Below are 15,392 nucleotides of genomic sequence, written 5' to 3' on the forward strand. Positions count from 1 at the left end.
TGAAATAGCACCATCATCGGAAACAGCACGTGAAAATATAACAAAGACAAAACAATTGTTGTCTCTGGCCGGCGAAGAGATTGTTAGAAAGTTAATAAGACGAACTAAACCTCGGACTGCTTGCACTCGGCTTGATGTTGCTGCGTTTTACGTTGTTTACAATAATCATGATTTAGTCTGACGATTAGAATAAACATGTCTACAAAACCGTTCTTGAAGTACAAGGAAGTGTAATGACAACAGCTAATCCTCCAGTCGCGATTGCTTCTGCTGACAATATATCACTAGTTAATAACGGTTGGAGTTTATTCAAAAGCGCTAGCTATCAGATCGCCTATCAAACAGTTGAAGATAGTTATATGCACTTGCCGATCGCAAGTACTATTCTTAACATTGTTTTTCTGCGATGAATACTCGAGATCTATTGCAACAAATATGCTGTGGTTCAAATATACCAGAACCGGAGAAGCTATTTCAAACGAGTTTAAAACCGGCACCGATGTTGATGTTGCAGAACAAAATGAACTAATTCTAACACAGGCTGGTGCTAATGCAGCAGCACAAGATACTGTAGCAGCACTTACAGCAGATATAGCTGGTGGAGCTATTGTTGCACCGGCAATAAGAAGTGCCTCGGTAATCTTAGGCGATCAAGTTATAACGCGGGATACGCTAACCGAAAAGCGTTTGCAGAACGATCCAAAAAATATCACGATGATACTTTCGTTACGTACAATACTTGGGTTTTGCCGCGACTATAACAACGTATTTCGTGGTATCACATATAAGCTTTTACTTCACAGAGCTGATCAGAACGTATTTTGCTGAGAATTGGTGGTGCTGATCACCATGTTGTGATTTCACGATTAGCATTATGGATGCCACGAGTTATAGTATCCATCTCAAAATGAATAGAACTTGGAACAATGTTATCCGCGTACAGCAGAAAGATATACTTCTAACAGCATAAGGTTTATCAAATTGCAGTGGCAAATTCAACTGATAGCACATGGAGAATAACAACAGCGCCTATCGAACAGTTGCCGAGACATATATTTGTTGTGTTTCAACAACAAGTCAGACGTCGTAGTCAAGAACAAAATAAATCTGTTTTTGATAGCGCGATGTAAGGCGAAAATTCATCAGAATCAATTCTAAGCAATATCCAGAACGAGCGATCGAATGTAACTTTACAAATAATGATACCATAAACTTTTCAAGTGCGTATATGTACCTGATTTAGGCGATACAAACGTACCAGGACGCTGATACTGGATCACAGATAACAGTCGAAGAGTTTCGATCTCTTTACCCGATATTTCACTTTGACGTGTCTAAGCACAGCGAACGAGCTAGTGGATCAACCGATGATACTGAAGTAACATGGACGTTAGGAGCTGTTCCAGGATCTCATGGTCCTCCAGTTGTTCTACAATATTACGCTTATGCTCTTGTAACATCTGACAGATATATAACACTTGACTCCTTCAAAGGTAGAATGACTGTACAGATGTAGTGTTAAAAAACATTTTACGTGATAAAATCAATAATGAAATATATTTTGCACGATATTGATTTGTCACAAGGACAAATACAAAACCTAGCACGAGCTTTTGCTAAACGCAAAGCAGTTTCATTAAAAATAGATTCCCAAATGCGTAGAATTCCAAAACAATTTACGTCTAACACAACGCCAGATATCCAAATGTTAAAAAGTAAGCCTTTATATTTGATCTGTCAGTGGCAAAAATAACAGCATTTGCCAGATCGAAAGCGATCCTTCATGGATCAATAGGAACAACGATAGCTACTTTTGCACGAACATTATTACCAAAGATATTACCTGTGTTAGGAACGTTAGGATTGGCTGCAGCGTCAGGTGCAGCGTCAGGTGCAGCGTCAGGAGCAGAAAAAATAACCGGTGACGAAATCAACTAGCTGCTGTAACAGGGGCCGCTATAAAAAGAAAACAAGTTTTATCTGATCGATACTTATAAACAATGCCGACAACACGAGGGTGAAAAACTCCTATGACAAAAAAAGAAGAACAACAAGAGCGAACCGCAACGTGGTCAGAGGCGGGTTCATAGTTCCGCTGCTAGCACGGATAGTGGGAAGTTTATTACCAGACCTGTTAGAGATAGGACGCGGAAAGTAGGTATATCCAATGCGAAGACGGACTTGTGGAAGTTGGGGCCGAGTATTGATGCTGTCGGGAACAAAAAGCTGAAATCATCCGCGTTAAACAACTTTGAAATTGCTGATAAACTTAAAGATATAAGTGGATTTAACGGAGTATTTTCCAAGGACGAACTAGCGAATAGATCACTAACTGCTGATCAAAGCTGTGTTATTAATATACTAAGTTTTCAACGACGGATCTGGAACTCACTTGGTACCTCTTTGCAACAACCACAATTTCGATTCGCTTGGTCTTTCTCCGAGTAATGTTATCAAACAGTACATCTTAAAAAAATATACCAAAAAAATATAACTCTAATCAGCTTCAACCGATTGGAATGCTGAAAAGTATTTGCGATGTCTGTGGTAAGAGAAAGAGTATGTTCCTTAATCAAGATAAATCCGGTGATACGATTACTGGTGGTTGTGCAGTGCAAACCCAGAGTGCTAGCAGTCCGACAATAACATCCGACGATAAAGTTATTTTTGACAGCGACTAAACATAGATGAAATGTAATTGCGAAGATGTGAACAAAGATCTGTGTTTGGAGCAAAATAAGATAGTTGCTTATTGCCAGCGTTGCAATTATAAGGCTGTCATCTGATCACGATTGGATAGACATAAAATTATTGGCAAATCACTAAAACCAAAGGAAGGTTGGGCATTGCCAGGACACAAATATATCGGTGCATGGAATCCATTTGATCAACAACTCGATGAAAATGACACTGACAAGAACCTTACAATGCAGTTAAAGCGATTGCGATGCGTCATGATATTCTTTACCGTGATCACGTAGGTGATAAACTTGGTTGCGATCGGGTAATGCTTGACGTACTACGAGATATGAAACCGGATAATATGCAAGAACGAATAGATAGAAAACTAGTACAAGGTATCATTGGAGAAAAACATAAACTTGGTGTTGGTGTACCTGGTAAACTTTCGATGGAGACGCTAGCGCATGCGCAACACAGACCTAAAAGAAAGTTTCCTCGACGAAATGTCGTTGCAAACGCAGTCGATGTTATCTTGCCCATAGATCTCGCAGATATCCAAATACTGCACAGTACAAGGATAACAAACGGTATATGTTTAATGTTATTGACGCTTTTAGTTTCTGATTAAACTGGATCGACGATAACAAATGCACTAGAAGATGTTATTGTTAAGCCAGAACGAAAACCAATAAGATTTGGACTAACCACGGAACAGAGATTTTTAACAAGCGATTCGAGCAGTTTCTGAAACAAAACAATATACAAATATATGTTACCGGTAACGAAAGAAAGAGTTGCGTTGTCGAACGAGTTGATGGTAAGATAAAGAAAAGATCTACAAATATCTTACAGCAAACAACACCAACATATATAGTGTTGATCTCCAAGTGATTATAACAGATTACAATAAAGCTAAACTCAGAACAATGGGTATGTCACCAAACGAGGCTATAAAAAAATCCGGTTCTTGATAACGAGAACATATATCGCAGACACAAGTTTAATGTTGATGATCGTGAGAAAATTTCATTGACAAAAAAGGTTTTACCCCAAACTGGTCTGAGGAACTTTTTGTCACCGACAAGATTTTAACAACAATACCGGTAACATATAAGCTAGATCTTTTAAAGGAATATGTCATAGGAAGCTTTTATGAGCAAGAACGTCAACTAACAACACACGATATATTTGTTATAGAACGAGTGTTAAAGAAAATTAGTAATAAAATTTTGGTCAAATGGCGCAGTTACGGTGGTAGTTTTAACAGCTGGATTTAAACTTTTGAAATCAAAGATCTTTGACTAGATCTCTAGCGATCCGATTATGAATATAAATTTTGTTATATTTTAGAAGAACATACTTGCGTTTTATAGGGCCTGCACAACGATATCAGATGTTTTCTTCGATCATCTGTTAAATTTGTCAACAAGTTTTAAAAAATTCCAAAAACTAAAATCAAACTGTATATCTTTTACGACCATAAATATTTAGTTGTCCAATACACATAAACGGCTTGAGCATCTCCCAAAATACCTAATACTCTGTGACAGTAAAATCAATTTTTAATCTTCTTTGCAAGGTGATATTTGACACTATATCGCGATTGTGTTACGACATAAACTTGTTTGTTCTGAGCTATAATACCTGATTCATCGGCAAGTTGATCATCATGTACAGGAAACAGATGTTTCAAGATCAAACTGTGCTTGTTCTACAATCCTGTGTAAAGCACCGTTATTAATCAGTAGACCACTAGCGGTCTTAGTGATATTTTGTTTCACATGTGACTCACGATCGAGATCTTGTCGAAGATCAGACAATAGTTTAAACATATCATATTTTATCAGTGGCATTATGCGTAAAACATTTATCTAATATGAGTAATAAATGCCAGAGTATTGTCAGAGCTAAAATACTGAATATAAACCTGCTTTTTGACGCGGTTAAAGTTTCTATGAGCAACACACAAAAAATGATCTCAAGTACGTAAATCGTATCGTTGGATATGATCCTTACTCGGCTTTTGAGATATTGTTAACATATTTCGAGGTATCAGAACTCGAAAAAGCTAGAAAGATCTTTGTCAGGTAGGACAGGGACACTGTCATGAAATGGGGTTCATTCTTGCTTGACCAGAGAAAATCTTAGGGATGTTCTAAAGATAGATCTTTAATCAATGGAGTGTGCAAAGCACTCTAATTTTGTGTTAAATAGTTTAATAACATGGAATGGATTGTTACTCGGCTAATGTTGTGAACACATATCAACTTGAAGAGGCTATACGACATATGTTTCGTGGCGTAGTTAATGCGATGGCCTACTTCAACGTAGAACGTGACAAAATAATAATAATCGGTTGTCCGTCTTTATTCCGTTTATATGATCAATGATAAGACCAACAGGAATAGGCCCATGAAATACTTCATAAACAAAACGATGTGAGAGATATAAAGTTTGATTAGATTGTATACCTCGTACTAACAATTCAAACTATCCCATATTACCAACATAACAGATAATTTTTTGTTCTCGTGTTCCTGACAACTACTTCTCTGCTAGCCTCATACAAATCGTATATACGATGTGGTTTAAACTCCTCTTTCAATGACAAATTGGAAATATTGTTCTCGGTGACTTGATCATTGACACGATAAACTTGCATTCCAGCAGAATATCGACACTGAACAATGTCCAGATAAAATCGTGTTAGAACATTTTAGTATATTCATTATCATCATCCGCGTTTACTGTTATTCTGTAACCCTCCGATGTTAATACTCCAATCGCATTTTTCGTTTTAAGATTTATTACAGCACCAAATTCATCGCCAGCGAACAAGTTATATTTTGGGTGGCACCAGACTATTTCCTGGCACTTTGCAAGACCATTAACGATGATAGGTCGTTGGTATAAATTTGCCATCGTGTAATATTAGCAATTTTTGTTTCTCTAACTAACAATTTCGTATCATACTACTAGAGAAAACACAAAATTATATGTTGTTGAACTTGCGGATATCGCAAAATGAATTTTGTTCGTGGCAAAATATCAGCCCGCAAAAATTGTAACAGCATTTTCTGCATTTGACAATATCTGGAGATTTGATAATCAACTTTTGCTAATAATATTCTCAGCTACAAATTTGTTCCATATACTTCAACCAACCATAAATTCTGAGCTTGCAACGAATAATGGTCTAAAAATCATTAAGCACTTTCATGTTCGTTTTTTCATAGATGAGCATATCATCGGATCGGCAATCTGATCAGATGCAATCATCTCAAAAGCAATTCGAAGAACTTGCTGATCCTTACATTACAGACGTCCGATGACATATTTCAGGAAATACAGAAGAAGATTGATGAATATACAACATCTTTATTGGGTTGGAGATTCGATAAAATAACACAAAGTTTGTTTCATACTATGAAATATAATCTATTGCGAGGTAGCTCATATGTCGATCTGCCAACTAAATTAAAACCACAAAACTTTGCATCAATGTCAAGAATAACGATAACAAATGTTTTCAATGGGCGTTATTATCAGCGTTATTCCCAGCAGATGAACACACCGACAGATATCAAATTATATTTGTCATTCTAACAATCTAAAGTTTTCCGGAATTGTATTTCCCGTTTCTGAGTATCAAATTCCAAAATTTGATAAACAAAACATTTTACTTTTGCCAGGTTGAATTGTTGTATTAATGTATTTAGAGTGGATGATGATACACAAAAGATCTACCCAAGATAAATCAGCGATAGAGTCACATCAGATACTGCAAGATCCAAACAAACAACAATAAACTTCTGTTCTATAAAAACCACTACTTGCTGATCAAAAACATTAACGGGTTAGTCGGTGGAAATATAACAATTACAAGAAAAAGAAACATTTCTGCGTCAGATGCTTGCACGGCTGTAGATCGCCATTTTGAAAATTGTTCTAACGTACAACGAATATCTATGCCAGATAAAGAGGAAAATATATTGCGTTAACGTGCTACAGACATAAGATGAAAGTTCCTTTTATAATCTACTAAGATTTTCTGTCTATTCTACTTCCAGTGCAAGTAGCAGAAAATAATATTGATAAATCTCCTACAAGAAAAGTTCAAGAACATGTTTCTTTTGAAGTAGCGAATAATGTCGTTATCAAAACCTGTTAAACTTGATCGTGGTTCCAATTCTGTTCTGTGGTTGTTGACAAATCTCATTAGCGAGGTTGATGTCATGACGATTTTGCTCTCTAGGACAATGAAAACGAAACTGCTTACTGCAAAACAAGAAACAAAATTTGCTTCGGCTAAAAATATTTCACATCTGTGAGCAGACATTTACGACTCAAGATCGAGTAAAAAATCATTATTATATTACAGGTAAATATCGCGGCCCAGCTCATGACAAATGCAATCTTAAATATACCGTACCAGATTTTGTCCCTGTTGTTGCTCATAATTTCCGTGGATACGATTCTCATATTATCGTAGAAGCATTCGGCAACAAAAATATAATTAACCGAATAAAAAGCAATAACAACGATAAAATAAAATGTATCTCAAACAACACAGAAAATTATATGTCAGTAACACTCGGAAAGTTGAGATTTATTGATAGTCTCCTGTTTATGGCGGCATCGTTTGATGAGCTCGTGAAAGGATGCGGAACGTTTGATAATTTGACTGATCATTTCGGTGACAAAAATAATTTACTTACAAGGAATGATATCTTTTCATATGAATATCTTGACGAATGGGATAGATTTTATGAAACAAGTTTATCTGACTAGGACAAGTTTTATTTTCGATTAAATCTTTGAAGTGTCAGCGATGACGACTATGCTTACGCTCAGCAAATTTGGAATGATTTCGACTGTAAAACATTTGGAGATTATCATGATCTGTATCTGATCACATATGTGCTGTTGCTCGCGATTATATTTGAAACGTTCAGAGATGTCAGCGCTTATAACTACAGACTTAACACAGTATGTTATTACTCAGCACCACAATTCAGTTGGGACGCATCACTCAAGCACAGTAAACTAAAACTGGAATTGCTGACAGATGCTGACATGTTTTGTTTCATAGAACGTGGAATCCGAGGTGGAGTAAGCGTTATAACAAAACAATATGCTAAAGTTAAAAGCAAGTACATGAACAACTATGATAAGACAATGCCGTCGTGTTTATTGTTTATTTGTATGCCAATAACTTCTATGACTCTGCAATGTCTGAGCCGATGCTATAATATGAGGGACTTACGTGGATAAGTCCGGAGCAGTTTGTCAAAGAAACGGATAAAACTGTACCTGATAATATTGGTTATTTTGTTGACGTTGATCGTGACTATCCCATTGATCTTCGTGACTCAAATAACGATTATCCATTTTGTCCCGAGTCAATGCTGATCGATTAGTTTGTTATCAGAGCAACAACAATATTACTCATCTCGTTCAAGCACTAGTGGTAAATCAGTTGTTCAAAAACTAGTACAAAATCTTCCTGTCAAAGGGAGATATACTTTTGCACTATAAAAGTCTGAAACAGGCACTTGATCATGGTCTGGTACTAAGAAAAGCTCATCGTGTGTTAAAGTTTAATCAATCGGGTTGGATGAATGATTATATTGACTCAAATACTAGACGAAGAGCAATTGCAACAGAACTTGAGAAAAACTTCTTTATACTCAAGAACAATAGCGTCTTCGGAAAGACCATGGAAAACATCACAAAGAGAGTCAATATTGAGATCGTCAATAACGCCGAATGTCGTAATAAACTTGTAGCAGCTGATAATTTTGTCATTATTACATTTTTAATTAAACTCTTGTCGCTATACATAAGAGAAAGACAAACTTAAAGTTGAATAATCCAGTTTATGTTGGCATGGCAGTACTTGAGATATCGAAATGGTTTATGTACCAGTTTCATTACAGTTTTGTTAAGGTTGAGTGGCCTGATGCAGAGTTGCTATTTGTTTATAGATTTGTTTAGTCATGTGACTTGGCATGCAAATGGCGAGTTCCGGGTCAAATTTCATCAACGCTATAGTTACATCTCGTCTGTCAGCAGATTAAAGATACAACGAATGCTATATATTTCTGAGAAAATAAATCATATTCCTATCGATTTCATGCAGATATATCTCGATGAAAGGTCGTTGTAGTTTGCTAGACCGGCTAGTAAGCCGCTACTATATGCCGACACCGAATTTCAACTTTTCGATAGGCAATGGACTCAGACCCTACAGCCCAACATAAATGTTCAAATTTCCAAACAAAATAGGGATGGCAAGGGTCAGAGGAAACTCGGACTACCTCGCTAGGCTCTCGCCTTTTTTTTTCTACTTCTCGTCACACCTGTCTGTAACTACTCAATGTCTCACTCATTAGTGTCGTATATTGACAACTCCTCATTATTCAAGTAGAGAGCATGAGCATAATAAGCATGGGCCTTGTGCTAATAATTCGCACAGGAACTAAACATGTAGCTTGCTTTACATTTACTTTGAGTTTATGCTTGAAAACGACTTGGTTTGCTTGGCGGCTACCTTTGACAGCCAGATTAGCACAGGAGATCGCATGTGTAACTTGGGGTTCAAATGATCGGCCATTCTGAATTACGTGTTACCATGATACTCGTGATTGCTCGCAACGGCTTGAATTGAGCGCGAGATAAGATTTTGGTCTATGATGTCTTGTTTATTCATTTTCAATTTCCTCTTTATCAACGTAGGGGCAAGAATAATTACCCGTTCACTCGGTTTTCCTTACAATTAAACGAATTGTTAAAATGTACTTTACGGTTGCTAGGGTCATATAATGTTCATAAATGTCTATGATTTATGTAAAGGTACTTTCTGTTTAGTGTTCTCGGACAATTTCTTATAAATATGTAAAGTAACATTAAGAATGGTCCGACACTACATTTTCTGTCTGTCGTTTCTCGTGTTCCTCCATCGTTGTAAAGTTGATATAGGAGCTCATTATGTGCTGACCTTAAATCACAGGCACTTGATTGTGTGTTAACTGTGTACATTCACCATATAACACAAGGTAACTAACTCTCACCAGTCACAATCTGACCCCTCGATGACTCCGATCTAATTTTCCGATACTATCTACGCATTCGGTCACTCATAACGTACACCACTGTAAAGAAGACACTCCACACCTTTCATCCATTACCATTTAAGCGACCTTACTGATTCTGAAGAGCCAATTCTGCAAAACGTTTATCCGTTGCTTTGTGTATTCCACGCAGAGGCGACCATTCCAAAGATCTACTTCCGGTCTACTTCGGAGTGAATGTGACTATTGGGCATTACGACTACAAACAATGAATATCGAAAATAAGAACCATCCATATTAAAATTAAAATTTAATTATTATTTTCTTTCACGCTCATTTGGAAAATAAAATTACGTACATTATCTCAACTCATCTGCTCATTTACTATATCGTACGCGTATCGTAGTGGTCATGACCCTTATACATTTGCATATAATAGCAAACATTCCAAATTCGATATTTCATGACAGGAGCGAAATTCGATTTTTTCTTTTCTTGAGGCAGATGTGAAAATCTATTTAGCACCAATAAAGCATAAGAAAAAAAGTGTAATTCTGTCTAATATGGCAGAATTACAATTACTGCGTGGTATGTTCTGGCTAGACATTTATATTGCGGTTCATAACCACCACCACCCCCATCCCTGCCAATGCCCAGGTACTTGATTCAGGAGGAAACTAATGATAACACACTTACCACTTAATTGGTTTATGATTATCCCCCACCCCAATCAAATGCCAGTATACAAATGATATTAATTTTGTGTTTAAAACAAAAAAAGGGTGGGGGATACGGTCCTCAAACTTTTTGAACGAAATTTTAAGTTTTCCAACAGATTCAAAAAATATTTCTCGCCCTGATATATAAACAATTATATCTTCATTTACTTACCTTTGGACTGGGCCCTTTTTTTACAAAGTATAATTATCATGATTGAAATAAAATCACTTATTTTATATGGCTATTTCTATGCATGTGAATATTTTTTAAATATATTTTCAAGCCAAATCACCCAAATTTAAATACTGTACAAGTGTACATGTTTGGACTTGTATTATTCTTGAACAAATACATTGTTTCCTTAATTTGGCAAACTATGCAGGAGTAGACAAATAATCATTGGCATGCATATTTCTAGGGATACTGTGTTAGTAGTAAATGGGGATACCCTAGCCTCAATGGGAATTAGCATTACAGAGACCCCTGGGACACTCTAGCCTCAATGGAAATTTAACATGGAGAAAAATCGTGGGCCACTCTAGCCTCAAGGAGAATTTAACATGGGAAATAGTCTTGGGCTACTCTAGCCTCAAGGGGAATTGAACATGGGCCACTCTAGCCTCAAGGGGAATTGAACATGGGATTTTTTTTTTAATTTTTTTAAATTTAAATTTAAATTTAAATTTAAATTTAAAAAAGGGGTAGGCAATTGAATAAAGTCATTCTCTTTTCGAGAAATATGGCTGGCCCTGAAAAGGGCCTTTGGTTTTTCTTCTTCTTCTGCTTCTAATTTCTTCTTTTTCTCAACCAACTTCTTATTTTATCTCCTACACTCTTTCTCTTCTTTTCTTTCTTTTTTTTCTCCTCCTCTTCTTTCTTCTTCTCTTCCTCCTCTTCTTTCTTCCTCTTTTCATTTTCTTCTTCTTTTTTAATTTTTTCATTCCATTCTCATCCTTATCCTTTCCTCTTCATCCTCCTTCTCCTCCTTTATCTCTTTCATGACACCACTTATCTTGTCCTTTACCTTTCTCAAGTTATTAATTTCCGTCTTTACACGATGGGGACTATAGGAATAGTGGTCTTCAACGAGTCTTATTAACATCTGCTCCATCATTCCTAAATTGTCTAAAACGTCTTGCAATGTTTGCATCTTGTCAATTTGGTTCGAAGCCATCTTCTTTGTAGAATGGTTTGAACGACGAATACTGTGGGTTCTTATAGTGAAAGCGCGGACGTGATGGAAAACATCCCCCTTAAAACATAAAATTGATATTACCTAGATCATGACCTAACATCGTGCAGACGTGAAAGAAAACATCCCTACTTTTCTCATTTCATATAATATACTATCCACATAAGTGAAGCAACAATAAACAAACCCCAAATCTACTATTTACACACGCAAATCATTAAAACAAAATCCATAATCTACTATCCACACAATCGTACGTGAGCGCTTACAAAACCCAAACTATACTCTTCACATACGCTAAGAAACAATAAACAAAATCCATAATCTACTATCCACACAATCGTACGTGAGCGCTTACAAAACCCAAACTATACTCTCCACATACGCTAAGAAACAATAAACAAAATCCATAATCTACTATCCACACAATCGTACGTGATCGCTTACAAAACCCAAACTATACTCTTCACATACGCTAAGAAACAATAAACAAAATCCAAAATCTACTATCCACACAATCGTACGTGAGCGCTTACAAAACCCAAACTATACTCTCCACATACGCTAAGAAACAATAAACAAAATCCATAATCTACTATCCACACAATCGTACGTGATCGCTTACAAAACCCAAACTATACTCTTCACATACGCTAAGAAACAATAAACAAAATCCATAATCTACTATCCACACAATCGTACGTGAGCGCTTACAAAACCCAAACTATACTCTCCACATACGCTAAGAAACAATAAACAAAATCCATAATCTACTATCCACACAATCGTACGTGAGCGCTTACAAAACCCTAACTATACTCTTCACCTACGCTAAGAAACAATAAAGAAACCCATAATCTACTATTCACACAAACATACCTTAGCTCTTACAAGCACCAACACACAAACACATACCCTCACACTATCTTAAAAAAGAGTTAGTGTTTATATTCACACTACTCTACCTACACATTGGCAAATTGATGGTTATTTCTTTTCTAGAGTATTGGGTAGCCCTGAAAAGGGCTGTTTTTTGTTTGGAACTTCATGGACACCTGGTTAATGGTGGCACCTTCCAGGCCTGGCACCGCATACACATCTTATCCCCCAGTTACTTTTTACCTTTTGGGGCGAGAGAGCAGAGGCAGGATATGTCGCTTCAGAATCCCAATTTTCGCTCTCTGGGATTCTGAAATTTCTTCCTCTTCTCTCCTTTTCCTCCTCCTCTTCTTTGTATCTTCTCTCCTCCTCTTTGTATCTTCTTTCCTCTTCTTCTTTATATCTTCTCTCCTCCTCCTCTTCTTTGTTTCTTCTTTCCTCCTCCTCTCTTATCATTCCCTCCTCCACAATGGCTTCCGCGGCCAGTTCATTTAATATGCGCCTGGCATATTCCAAATCCACATGAAGTTCCAACAGTTTCTCCAGTCTCGTGTTCATTTTTGGTGTTGATCAATCAACAAGGGTAGTTGGACTGCCGAACGAGTTTCAATTTATAGTGAAAGCGCGTACGTGAAGGAAAACATCCCCCTAAAAACATAAAATTTATCTTACCTACATCATGACCAAAAAAAAATAACAACAACGCGCGGACCTAAAAGAAACACTCACTCACTTTTTTATTCTACCCATCACTATTTTAAAATTTTTTATAAATCACTTCAATTGACTATCCACATACTCAAAGCAATCCAATCTAACCCCGAAATCTACACCTCAAACACCAAATAAAGACGTCATTTTAATCTACTATCCACACCAACGTACTTGATCACTTACAAACACACAAACTCACAAACACATACCCTCACATTTTTTTAAAAAGAGTTAGTGTTTATTTTCACACTACTCTACCTACACACATTGGCAAATGGATAGTTATTTCTTTTCTAGAGTATTGGGTAGCCCTGAAAAGGGCTGTGTATTTTTTTGTTTGCTATGGCAATCTTTTTTAGTTTCTAAGAATGCGATGTCCTCTGAGGATAGACTTTCTGGCGATAGGTCTGCTTCTTCGGAAAGAGAAGAAGAACTCTATGGTGTTGATACGACAATCGACAAAGCCTCTGTCAGCTTCAGGTTCTTGTTGCTGCTGTTGTTGTTGTTGCTGCTGTTGCTGCTGTCTCTGAAGTCTGTACTTCTCTGTCCATTCTTCTTTTTCCCTGTTCATTTCTTCTCTGAAAAGCTCTTCTATCAGGTCTTCAGTGATTTTTAACATTCTCACATTCTCTATTTCTTCTGGCTTCGGTATCAGACTGTGTCTGACCCTATGCAAATTCACGTAGGCTTCGTTGAGCTTAGCTAGTTTGGAACACATCTTCTTAGGAGGATGAGTCGACAATGGATGGTTAGACTGGAAACAACCCGGTTCTTAAAGTCAAAGCGCGGACGTGAAGGAAAACATCCCCAACACGGTTTTTGAGTCGCAAGGTTTAGTGAGTGTCATGAGAGGGATAGTAAGAAATGAAAGAGCATCAATCCAACATTCTTATAGCTAAACAAAAGACACAGGCATTTTTTTCAAAACACAACATTTTTTATTCAAAAATCACTTAACACTAAACAACAACTCTAACATTTTTAACAATAATCCAACAATATAACATCAAACAATTTTTTCAAAACACAACATTTTTTATTCAAAAATCACTTAACACTAAACAACAACAACTCTAACATTTTTTAACAATAATCCAACACTAAAAGTTTCTCCACTAGGTAAAGAGGGATAACAGTCTTCCATGGTTTCTAGTAATCTAGGATGACTTCTCTCAAACTGTTGATTTCTATGGTATTATCGAATTCTGCATACAGGATGACGTTCACCGTTTCATCAGGGTCTCGGTCTTTAAACTGAATTTCCACACGAATCTGGCCGGATTTTATAGGGTGGAAATGTCCCTCGTCGCTGCCTTGGTCTGGAGTGAAATCGAAAGCCCACAAAGCGTAGCCTCCTGCATAATCCTCGTACGTAATACCGTGACTGGTATTGGTTCCTAACTGTCCGGTGGCTTCGTACAGGGACAAGTACGATCTCAAGTAATTCTTCTTGGCAAAGTCAGGTTCGAAAGGTCGGGTACACAAGGTCTTGCCATCGCGAATGACTTCGATTTTGGACACGCCAAAGTGTTGAAAGTAGAAAGGATTTTTTTTGGCAGCTCCGTTGAAGGCTGTATTCTCGACGATACCAACGATCAAACGTTTGGGTAACTGTCCTTGGAACAGATGATCTTCGATCATGGATCGCTGTCCCTTGGGAATGGTGAAGGTTTTCACTTCCACGCGTCGTATGGGATACTTGGCGGTCGTTCTGCTCAACGTCTGACTGATGTCGTTTCCCACGAACGTAGAGTCTGGCTTCTTGGATTTTGGTTTTGTAACCGTCACTATCAGCCAATAAATGGAAAGCGGTACTGCTACGATTCAGTCTCAGGCGGACATCCACCCCGTTCAGCAAATACTTTTCTTGCAACCACATGTCCAAATGCAAACGATCCATCAGTTCTAAACTTGTGTCGACTCCCGTGATTCTCTTTCTTCGTTCTAGAAATCCATCATTGTTGTCTTTCTTTTCATCAGTTTCCAATATTTCAAACTTGGTAGGTTCGTCAGCTTCCCATACCACACAGGCATTGAGATGAGTGTTCTTGGCATCTATTCCGTACGTCAAGAGATTTTCCAGGTAGGCACGATAAGGGTAAGTATCCATGCTGCTACTGACCAGTTTGTTA

General features: G+C 37.2%; 1 long non-coding RNA gene across 1 annotated transcript; it reads right to left on the reverse strand.

Moving 5' to 3' along the window:
* Positions 1 to 1,880: 1,880 nt before the first annotated feature.
* Positions 1,881 to 10,043, reverse strand: LOC149772856 (uncharacterized). Its single transcript, XR_016417577.1, has 3 exons — positions 9,890 to 10,043; positions 6,847 to 6,960; positions 1,881 to 1,956 (listed from the first exon to the last, which is right to left on the reverse strand). It is a non-coding gene; the product is annotated as an uncharacterized LOC149772856 (long non-coding RNA).
* Positions 10,044 to 15,392: the final 5,349 nt, after the last annotated feature.

Source organism: Sinohyriopsis cumingii, unplaced genomic scaffold, assembly GCF_028554795.1.
Source record: "Sinohyriopsis cumingii isolate HCF-2022 unplaced genomic scaffold, ASM2855479v2 utg001101l, whole genome shotgun sequence".
Taxonomy (NCBI): Eukaryota; Metazoa; Mollusca; class Bivalvia; order Unionida; family Unionidae; genus Sinohyriopsis; species Sinohyriopsis cumingii.